Source organism: Mauremys reevesii, linkage group 2 (genome assembly GCF_016161935.1).
Source record: "Mauremys reevesii isolate NIE-2019 linkage group 2, ASM1616193v1, whole genome shotgun sequence".
NCBI lineage: Eukaryota > Metazoa > Chordata > Testudines > Geoemydidae > Mauremys > Mauremys reevesii.
The window spans coordinates 70,852,471-70,864,136 of NC_052624.1; the positions used below are offsets into that span (position 1 = coordinate 70,852,471).

The 11,666-nt window shown below is 41.6% G+C and overlaps 1 protein-coding gene across 4 annotated transcripts in view; it reads right to left on the bottom strand.

Annotated features, from left to right (window-relative positions):
* THRB (thyroid hormone receptor beta) overlaps positions 1–10,364 on the bottom strand; it is a 244,194-nt gene extending 233,830 nt beyond the window's left edge. For 2 of the 4 annotated variants that reach the window (XM_039525184.1, XM_039525185.1), the window contains exon 1: positions 10,264–10,364. The gene's annotated coding sequence lies outside the window, so the exon portion shown is untranslated. Of the gene's footprint in view, positions 1–9,340; positions 9,510–10,263 lie in introns of those variants that run through there. The other 2 variants (XM_039525186.1, XM_039525187.1) reach the window with 2 other exon arrangements.
* Between the last annotated feature and the right edge of the window lie 1,302 nt (positions 10,365–11,666).

The window sequence follows — 11,666 nt, forward strand, 5'->3', positions numbered from 1 at the left end:
AATATTGTAAAAATAAATTAGTTAATGTTTGTGAAGCACTCAGTTACTATAGTGATGAGCACCATTGAAAAGTCCACGAGGAGATAAATTAATTTCTTCAGAGCAGGGTTTGACTAGTGTACAGTAAATAAGGCCTGAGGCCACACATTGAACAATGAGAAGAAAACAAAATATTGAACAGCTGCTCATTAAGTGAGCACTGTCTATCCTGCGCACTGAATGAGGCAGACGTCCTGTGGAAAAATAGTATGATTGTGCAATTAAAGACTATCAGAGTGCACATGCACTCAGAATTGTCTTCACGCTCAAGTCCCTTCACGACCTATCCCCTCCCTACCCATCATCTCTCATTCGGTATCGAAAGGTCAGCTCCCTCCTTTAATCAGCCCCTAATGGCAGCTTCCATTGTCCACGAGTTACATTTTCAAACAATGTGCTTTGTGCTTTCTGCCATGCTGCTCCCCAGACCTCCCAGAAATATCAGCAAAACTCTCTCATCTTTCAAATCCCTCCTTAAAACCATGATGCCTACAAAAAACTTGACAACAGTTAGGCTACTGGTGTGCTGAGGCCACAGCAATATTGTCTCATTGTTTCCTTGTATTCCCCGTCAGTCTGTCTGTCTGCATTCATCTGTTGTTTCTTGTCTTATACTTAGATTGTAAGCTCTTTGGGGCAGGGACTGTCTTTTTGTTCTGTTTGTACAGTGTCTAGCACAACGTTCTCTTGATCCATGACTGGGGATCCTAGGTGCTAGAGAAATACAAAGAAATAATAAAATAATAATAATTAATAAGGTTACAAAGACAACCTGAATCTGGCATTGCCCAACTTGAGTGCTTGAGTGTGCAATAGTTGAAATAACACTGGAGAAACCCACCCTAGACCTTTCAGTTCTAGCCAACTATCACCAGTGTATAACCTCCCATTCCTGTGCAAATTAACAGAGAATCTAGAAGAGCAGTCAGTTACAAACTCAGCTTACCGAAGCCGACATTCTAGATCCAGCACAATCTGGACTCAGGCCAGGACACAAAACTAAAACTGCCTTAGTGCCACTGATGGATGATCTCCATTTGTCAATGGATAGAGCACAGACATCATTTCTCATCCTCCTGTAGCATTCTGCACTATTCATCACAAGATTCTACTGTCTCACCCAAGAGAGGTGGCAGGAATCCCAGGTAATGAGTGAGTTTGAGTCCTTCCTGGAAGGATGCACCCAACGAGTAGTGACAGGGAAACTGCACCTCTACCCCTCACTTGTGGAGTTCCACATGGATCAATTCTCTCTGTTCCTTTTTATTATCTACATACAACCACTAGGTGAATTGGTCAGACAACATGAACTCAAGCACCAGCAGCACGCAGATGGTACAGTACTCTATATTCTTTACCACATACAACCACGCAAATGGTCCAGTGCTTGGATGAGATCAGTTCGTGGATGAGGAATAGCTGGCGGAAGCTGAACCCAAAACAAGACAGATGATGCTGGTAGGTTTAGGAAAGTGCTTTGAAGAGCTTGCAGCCACAGTACAGTCTCCATTGGTTGAAGAGACACATCCACAATTGGTCAATTCCATCCATAGTCTAGGAGTACTCTTGGATTCCTTGCTGATGCTAAGCTCCCACATAGCACTACTCACAAATGTTGCTTTCTGCCATATCCATTTGGCTAGTAAACTCCATCCCATTCTGGTGAATGAAGACTTGGCCTCAGTTATCATGCTTTTGTCACCTCTCGGCTGGATTACAGCAATGCAATATACCTGGGCCTGACACATTCAGCTCCAAGTATTACAGAACTCTGCAGCAAGTCTCCTCAGCAACAGAGGCTCCCATGAACACATCAAACCCATTTTCTGCTCTCTATGCTGGCTTCCCATAGAATTTTGAATCAAGTTCAAGATTTCAGTCATTTTCTTCAAAGCACTCCATGGCCAGAGCACAGGATAACTAAAAGATCATCTAAAGCTTTGGCACAAAGACTACAGTTGACAACTACACTCCTCTGGCACAACGGAATTCACTACAAGTAGTAGTGGCAGTCCAAGACTCTGAAATGAACTCCCCCAGGAATAAAAGGACCACAACAAACTTCATCACTTTCCACTCCAAGTGCAAGTGTCTTCTCTACCATAAGCATATAGCAATAGGCATATTAATATTAATATTAATATTAAAAAAAAACACCACACACTACCAATCTAAGATATCCTATTGCACATGCTTCTCCCTACGAGGAAAGGTTGAGAGAACAAACAGCATGACAGATGCTTAGTCATGCTGCTGAACACACTCTTGGAAGGTGGTCCGATACTATCGTGGTGAGTACAGCATTAAGAACCTATATAGAATGCAATAAAATTGTATTTAAGTAGCAGCTTTTATACAAACTGTATCCCCAAAACTTTAGTGTCAACATTTAAAAAATTAAGGCAGAGGGAATGTGAAACGATGGGTCAGGGAAGGAAGATTTTTTTCTCAGGTGAAACTTGAAACAAATGGTAAATCAAGGAAGCAGAGGGCTGCATGAAAGCTATCCCCAATGGCAAGAGTTGCAGGGGAGAAGGCTCTCAAAGTAAGAGTGGTGACATCATGTGAAGGGCCAGAGGGGAAGTGAACACTATAAGCAGAGATCTGTGAAGTAAGCTGGAACAAATCCATGGATGGTTTTAAATTTTGAACTAGATCCTAAAAATGAAAGAAGATTTGGAAGAATTATTTTAAGACAGACATCATAATGTCACACTTCTTTGTATGGCTAAGAAGATAAGCAGCCTTCTGCGCAGTCTGAAGTCTGGAGAACTGGCTTGAATAAACTAGAGAGAAAGGCATTAGAATAGTCTAGGCAAGAAGAGATACTGTAAATTCATTGGATATCAGCAGAGATGGGGTAAAATCAGTAACATACTAAGGATAGCAAAAGTGGAGATACACAGATTTGTAGATATAGAAGATGTGGGAGGAAAAACAAAGCACAGAATCCAGGAGTATTCTACAGCTGTAAAGAGGGGAGACAAATGTAAGGCTTGACAATGGTACTGATCCGCTACTAGATGGAAATGGTAGAATTATCAATGATGATGCAGAAAAGGCCGAAGTGTTCAATTAATATTTCTGTTCTGTACTTCGGGAAATAAAAACAGATGGTGATAACACTGTTTCCATTCAACCAGGATCTCTGGATGACGTTAAACAGAAGCTGCTAAAGGTAGATATCTAAGTCAAAGGTCCAGATAATTTGCACCCAAGAGTTTTAAAAGAGAAGGCTGAGGTGCTCGCTGGACTGTTAATGTTGATTTTCAATAAGTCTTGGAGCTCAGGGGACGTTCCAGAAGACTGAATGAAACCTAATGTGCCAGTTTTTAAAAAGGGTAAACAGGATGATTCAGGTAATTACAAGCTTCTCAGTCTGACATCCGTTCCAGGTGAGATAAGGGGGGTAATTTAATTAATGCAAATAAACATGGCTTTATAGAAAATATATCCCATCAGACTAAGGTGATATCTTGTTTTTTAAATGAGATTACAAGTTTGGTTGATAAAGGTAATAGTGCTGATGTAATATACTTCTGTAAAGGCATTTGCCTTGGTACCACATAACATTTTCATTAAAAAGCTAGAATGATATAAAATTAATTAGAGGACATTCAATAGATTAAAAACTAACTAATTGATTGATGGGTATCAAAATATAATTGTAAATGGAGACTCATCACTGAGTGGGTGTGTTTGCAGTTGGGTTCTGCAGGGACCAGTTCTTGGCCTTATGCTATTTAACATTTTTATCAAAGACCTGGAAGAAAACAAAATCATCACTTATAAAGTTTGCAGATGACACAAAAATTGGAGGAGTGGTATACAATGAAGGGGACAGGTCACTGATTCAAAGCAAACAATGTGCATTTTAATACGACTAAGTGTAACTGTATACATCTAAGCAATACTTCCAAGATGGGGGACTCCAACCCAGGAAATAGCGACTTTGAAGAAAAAAAAAAAAAAGAAGATTGGGGATGTGTGGTGGATAATCAGCTGAACATGAGCTCCCAGTGTGACACTGTGCCAAAAGAGCTAATGCAACCCTGGGATGCATGCACAGGAGACTATCAAGTAAGAGTAGAGAGGTTATTTTACCTCTATATTTGGCACTCGTCTGACAGCTGCTGGAATACTGTGTCCAGTTCTGGTGTCCATAGTTCAAGAGGAATGTTGATAAATTGGAGAGGGACCAGAGAAGAGACACGGGAATGATTAAAGGGTTAGAAAACATGCCTTATAACAAAAGACTAAAAAAACGCAGCCTATTTTACCTAACAAAGAGAAGATTAAGGGGTGACTTGATTACAGTCTATAAGTATCTACATAGGGCTCTTCAATCTAGCAGAGAAAGGTATAGTACAGTCCAGTGGCTAGAAGTTGAAACTAGACAAATTCAGACTGGAAATAAGACAGGCAGTTTTAAAGTGAGGGTAATTAATAATAGGAACAATTTGCCAAAGATCATGACGGATTCTCCATCACTGACAATTTTTAAAATAAGATTTAAAAAAAAAAGCGAGAGAGAGAGAGAGATGCTCTAGGAATTATTCGGGGGAAGTTCTGTGGCCCGCATTATACTAGATTATCACAGTAGTTCCTTCTGGCCTTGGAATCTATGAAGTGTCAAGAAGGAAGATGGGGGGAGTTTGGAATTGTGTTGCAAGATGCTGCTCTTGTCCAGAGAAACACTTGTGCCCTGTGAAAATCTTTTTTAAAATTCTTAACTAAGTACATACAATTATCTAAAAATTTGCACTTGCTTTATAGTTCACCGTGGTGATCCAGTTCTAAATCAAAGCTAGAAGCTAGTTCATCAATATTTTCCTCTTTCCTCAATTACTCCTTTTTGAATAGTACCAAGTTCACACTGAAGCATATTACAGGGTCAAATGGAGTTACTGTTGTACGTGACCAAGTGCTCTATAATGAAATCTGTGTATCACAGTTCATTTATAGCACCATTCATTTCTAGAAAGAAATCTGGGCTGCACTGAAAGGTCACTTATGTTAAGCCAGTCATGGGGATAGATAGTTTTTTAACAATCAGAATCAATTATCTTTAATCCATGATTTTTAACAAATGTATTTCATCCATGCAACTTGATTCTACAAAGACTATTACTCTTTATTCATGAAACAAATGGAAATTTTGCATTTTGACTACACATTCACATCCTTCTTTCTACTTATCTTTTACATAGCTTGACTCTTTAGACAATTGATTACTTTACTCCTCCCAGTGGAAAACAAAACCCTAATGTATTGGTTTAGATTCACCTGAAGACACAGGACAACTTTGTGATCCAGAAACATCACACTGCTTTTAGCCATATACCCTACTTATATAATAATAGCGATTTATTTTGTGTGTGAAATTGATTAAGCTCTGCACTGTAGCTAACTATACATTCAGAGTTACTTGAGGCTATACATTATGTCTTGCCTGCAATTTCACACACACACCATTGGGTTATAGGAAGCTAGTTTATCCCATAATTGTAGAACAGTCTTAGAAACATAGAATATCAGGGTTGGAAGGGACCTCAGGAGGTCATCTAGTCCAACCTCCTGCTCAAAGCAGGACCAATCCCCAACTAAATCACCCCAGGCAGAGCTTTGTCAAGCCTTACCTCAAAAACCTCTAAGGAATCTCCTAGGTAACCCATTCCAGTGGTTAACAGTTGTAGCTATGCTTTTATTTATTTTTCCATTTTAAAAAAAATGGACTACGTTACTTTTGTATACAACTAAATATTAGCTCTAAATGCAGTAGAACTAATGCCATTGACAAATCTCAAAACTGCCAGCATGACTGTCTCCAGAACAGAATTTTCAGATCATTTGCTTTTAGACTAGAGGGCAGAAATAAAAAGCTAAAGTCAATGCTGATGTAAATGGGCACAACTCCACTGAAATCAGTAGTGTCACGCCTGCTTACTTCCTGCAGGGCTCAACTGGCCCAAAATTTCTATTGTGCGACTTCATTTTGCTAACAGACATTTAAAAATATAAATTAAATGGTTCAATATAACTGCTCAGAATACAGTAATATTGACTTCTGGGCAAATTTCTGAGGATTGGTGTTATTCTCCCTCTCATACACACACTCTCAGAAGAAATCTTGCTATTTACTAATCATATACTCATCTTGAACACAAAACACTACATTAAAAAAATTTAGGTTGCAAAGTCAAGCAGTCGAAAGTTAGGAAATGTCAGATTTACTCTTCAAGATTTTAACTCTTTATACCTTAACGAAAACTCAGTGGAAATTCATTAGCAAAGAAAAGGCACTTCTGTACCTAGAGATTCCCCCTGCCAAGTATCAAGCACTATGGCCAACAATGAAGGGATGAGACCTCATCAAAAGAAAAGATCACAAGAATCCTTTATAATAGAAAGTTAGGCAACCTAAGTACAGGAGTCTCTACTAGCTTCCTTCATATTTAAATACTGCTGTACTGAACTATGTACATCTGTGTTGGTGACAATGGCCCAGATTCTCAAAGGTATTTGGGCACCTCCCACTGAAGTCAATGGGAGTTAAGTGCCCAAATGTGGTTGAGGATCTGGCCCAAAATATGTTGTCATTCTAATGATGAAAATTTCCCTTAGCCTATTTTTACTATTTCCCTAGCCTATTTACTGCTGTTGGCTGTAAAAAAACAAACAAACAAACAAAAAACCCCAAATAATTATAGATTGTGTTTCTATTACTTAGTATTCTTGAGAATTTGGATCCAGGGTGTTACAGCTCACTGACCATTTCTGAGGATCCAGCTAAGCTAATTTGTAATATTTGATTCTAAATGGCAGGGTGACCACACAAGATTTCCTAATAATCTACAGTGAGCTACTAAAGTAAAATTAGACAGGTCTTTATCATTAGAATGCTCAGAATCAGTCACTTATAATTTAAAAAGCACCCATCATCTTTTCTTACAATAGCAATTGGACAAGATTCAGTGCATCAGATGCTTCTTGGTGGTATAACAAAAAATTGGAAGGAATAACAAGAGGACTGACTCTTTCCCCCAATCTTTCCACCTATTTTTTATTCCCTAATCCTAAAGGATCTTAGCATAAAGAAGTCCTGATGAGCAATGGAAACACACACATGAAAGAGACAGTTTATGTAAACCTCAATAATTATTATTCAAAATGTCCCTTTGGACAACATGCAACTAGTAGAATAACAGTCTTGAAAACATACCAAATATTCTTATACTGAGTTATATGTTCTGCTGCTTGAATGCATAACAAAGGCTTTTGTAATAAGCATATTATTTGTGTATGACATAATGACATGATATACTTAGCACTGTAGAATACACAGAAGTAAGAGTCTATCTGAAAGAGGATACAAACTAAGGTGTTAAGTCAGTAAACAGATATAATGACTATATTTCTAACCATACAGAGTTCTATTGACATGGGCCTAAATGTTTACGCTAGCACATCTGTTTGTGAGATTGGAACCCCAATGGAAGAGACTTGGGTATGTGGTCACTTGCAAAGCTAGGAAAGGAGGCAGAAGGAACAAAATTATAGAAATCTACAAATATATTTTTGGTGGGTCCTTAAACACCTGGTCTGATGGTAAAGCATACAACAAATTGAGGTTTTCCAAATTTAGGAAATAATTGTATCATCTAGATTTGAATGTAGAAAGGGCACTCCACACACAGATTGCCCTATGCTATGCAGAATAATAGGTGGGGGTGTTCAGCTGCCTCTCCAGCAACATTTCCTGTCTTCCTCCAGATCATACGAGGAGCTCCAGGGCGCCTGGGATACAGGCAGGGAGAGGGTCAAGCCAAGGGAGACAATGTATCTACACCTTAATCCTCTGCCAAACCAGTGCAGATCAGGATGAAAAAAATAATATTCCCATCTATTTCCATGCCCTCTCCTTCCCTCACAGTGGAGATCCTACTTAAAGGACCACACTGCTTGGATGGGGGGGAATTACATCTCCCAGAGACCTAGATGCAGCACTGAGGTATATGATCTCCACAAAGATGTCATTAGCCTTTCATAGATCCTTTTCAAAGCCTCAGCCTATTTATTCAACCCTGTGTCTTGCTTTTATAGCCACTCTGCTTTTCTGTTCATACCCCTCTGTTTTTATAGTAACAAAGAAACACCAAATGCAGAAAATGAAACCCCGAAGTGGGGCTGACCTGCAGAAATCCCCACCTTTAGAAGGGCCACCCTGACTAGCCACACCCTGCTATTAACAAGCAAGATTCTGGCTCCAGGGCATCCTTCTCCCTGCCAGGGAGCTTTGTTGGGGTTTTATCCCCTTATTTCCTTCCAAACAAAACAGAACTCAAATCCTGTTGTAGTAGACACAAACTATAACAAACTTTTGAGATTTTTTTTTAAAACGTAATTGATTTTTCTTCTCCCTCCTTTTCTCCCAAACTGGAGAATAACTAAAAAGTTTTTACATGTAACTGAGGGAATACTCCTGTTCTTCATCAACAATTTACGCTGATACACACAGAGAGAGGGAGAGAGATTATGGGTAGAAGTCCCCAACACACTTTGGTTAGCATGCATTGCCAACTGTCGCAATAATTTACACTCAAAATGTAGATGCTGCAATTAAATGAGCTTCTCCCACTCACAATAATACACCGCCTGGTCCCTTAATACGTTTCATATGAGTGGCTACAAACATCTTTAGAATCCCCTGTCACATAACTTACTCATCATGGAAACTTCCACTCTGTACCAGCATCGCACCGGTAATGATGCCAAAGATATTTTACAATAAATTTTGTCAACAACTCGGCACAGGCTGTGCGGAGCCATCACCCTCTTTAAATATTAAAAACAAAACCACCATATACCATGATGAAATAATCCCAAGGCTGGGGTGGGAAAAATCACCATTAACTGTATAAGAGGCGCACTCACGCGGCTGTTGCCTTTCCCACGGATCAAGGCTAAATATAGTAGCTGCGAGGTAATGAAAACTATCCTTATTACATCCTCCCTCCACAACAAGAAATTATTACTTGAACAATATAATCTTAAAATCCCATGCAGAGATCCCCTTGACTTTGAAACCGGACTGCAATACTTGGAAGCCTGTTGTAATTTAATAAGACTTAATTGACTCAGGTTCTAAAAATATCCTTAATACAACCATTTAGCCGGGGTAACATCTGTCTACAGCTGTGCCCTTGGCCAAGCACCGACGTAAAGTCTTGTCCATGTCCCCAGTTAATATATATTTGTATTTTTCCCCACGGAGGATCCAGAAAGCCAGGAAATCACTTACCCAGAGATGAGGGTTTCTTTCTCAGCTATTTCACTCCTTAGCTTATAAAACGTGTCATCATGTTTTAAGGCGCACTCTCCCCCCCTTCCCCTACAAACACACACAGACTCCTTCCCCGCCTGGTGCCCAACTCCTGAGTCAGTGCCACTCCTCGAGCCGGTCGCTGTCTCTGGATGTGACCTGGATTCCCCCCGCGCCCCCACCGGGAGCCGGAGACACGGCAGCGGCAGCGTGAAAAGGAAAGGCGAGGCCAGGCCAGGCCAGTGGCGGCTCAGCTGAGCCTGCCCCAGCAGCCCCGTCACCCCGCACGGCGGCACGAGAGTAGGGAAGAGCGGCGGGGTAAAGGGACCGCCAAGCGCGGCCAAGTCAGGACCCCGGGAGCCTGCTGCTGCTGCTGGGGTCCCCCCGGCACCCCACGCCCCGAGGACGGACGGAGGGACAGAGCGGACCCGCTCCCTTTTCTGACCTGCCGTAGGGGGCTGCGCGTCCCGGCGCCCAGCCTCTAGTTCTCGCCGCGAAGCAACACAGCCCCAAACAAAGCGACACTGGATTATGCAACGCGCAGCCCCGCGCTCCCCCCGGCTGGAGCCGTTCGTGTTTGCAACTCCCCCCCAGCCGGCTCAGCCCAAGTGGGGAGCTGTACACAGTATTGGCGGGCAGCGGGGGGAGAGACCAGGTACTCCAGGGTCCCCCTGCAAAACGCCTGAGCCTCACCTACTTCCGAGCCCGCCTGACACCCCCAGCCATGGCACTTGTGGCTATGCTAAATCAGCCCTGCTCTAACTCCCCCACAACACCTGGGCTGCTCTCCAGCGTCCCGGTTTCCAGAGGAAAGGAAAATAAAAACGATCTTATCTCCACCAGGGAGCCCACCGCCTCCGGGGGGTGGTTGTAAGGGGCAGAAAAGCGTTTACAGCACTAACCATCGCTCTGCCTGCCAGTGCCCCTCTGGCTTTGGGCAAATCGCCTCTTCTCTCTACCACAGTCTGGTCCTGCTCCCCCTGAGAATCAATGGTAAGAAAACTACCATGGCGAAGGATGCGGCCCTAGTTATGGTATCTTAAGTATTAATTATCCCTATTTCTAATCTCGCAGCTGTATGTATTAGAAGGATCGATTCTTGCACTGCCCTTTCACCGTGCTACCTAAGGGGTATTCAAGTTTATTTAAAAAAAACACCCTAATCAAGTATTTTAAAATAAAGTGAAATTTTAAACCAATTATAGCAATCTAAGTACTGTGAGAATTTCACAGATAGATTCTCTCTGAGCTAAAATGTTGATTCTCATCGGAAATGTTAACTAAATTTCCCAAAGAGAAAAGCTTTGCACGAAATGTTTCAATCTGAAATTAAATAAAATATAAACTAAGAAATGTAGCTGGGGTTTAAAGAACTATCAGGTCCGGAATTTAACTTTTTAACTGTTTCACAAATGAACAGAGATCAGGCTGGAAATGCTGATTAAGAGTTCTAGCCTGGTGATATGGGGCGGGTAAAAAGAAAGCTTACTGACGAAATCACAATTAAATAACTATGCATAGATGTGCCAGCTACTCAGCAATCCTCTACCCAAAACGGACGGAGTCTCACCGAAGGAGAATATAATTTCCTGAATATTCGGAGGCTACATACAGACAGACAGCAATAAAACTAATTGCAATTATTATTTGTAACTTTCCCCCCAAAAAACATAAGTCATGTATGGAACAGTAGCCATTAGCGCCCCGTCATCCGGTTTTATTTTAGTGCAACTACACAAGCTAAGGGCTGTCTATTTTACATACTGCTGGACTTTTCTGGATTATTATAGCGAATTTCCGACCTATGTTTCAGAAAGATCAAACATTTTCAGAGGTTCAATCTTAGCAGCTTTGGCATCTCGTGGTACAGGTGGCCCTGCGTTAGTGCCACTGTTCTTGGCTGGCAGGCAGCGCATCCTACCTGAGTCTGAACGTTGGGCCTTTGTTTCAAGGCAGCGTGAAGTCGCTGCACATCATAAAGGTGCACGATGAACGATATAGAGAAGTGGGGGTTGGGGATTCTGTACCAATGTCCCCCTGGTGGCCAGCTGATGATGATGATGTTTGAGTATGTGACTCTCCTCTCGGATGAGGAGATAGGCCCTCCAGCTAACTCCAGGAAGTTTATACGGGAAAGGCAAGGTAGCGCCCACTCACGCAGTAGTACTGCAAGCCCCCAAACCCTGCTAACTTCTTGTCATCTTCAATTGTGTGGCTCGTTTGGCGCAAGCCCTGCACTGGGGATCGGCACATTATCCATGAAAACAATCACAAACCTGCTAGTTCTGCATGCTTCTATACAAAC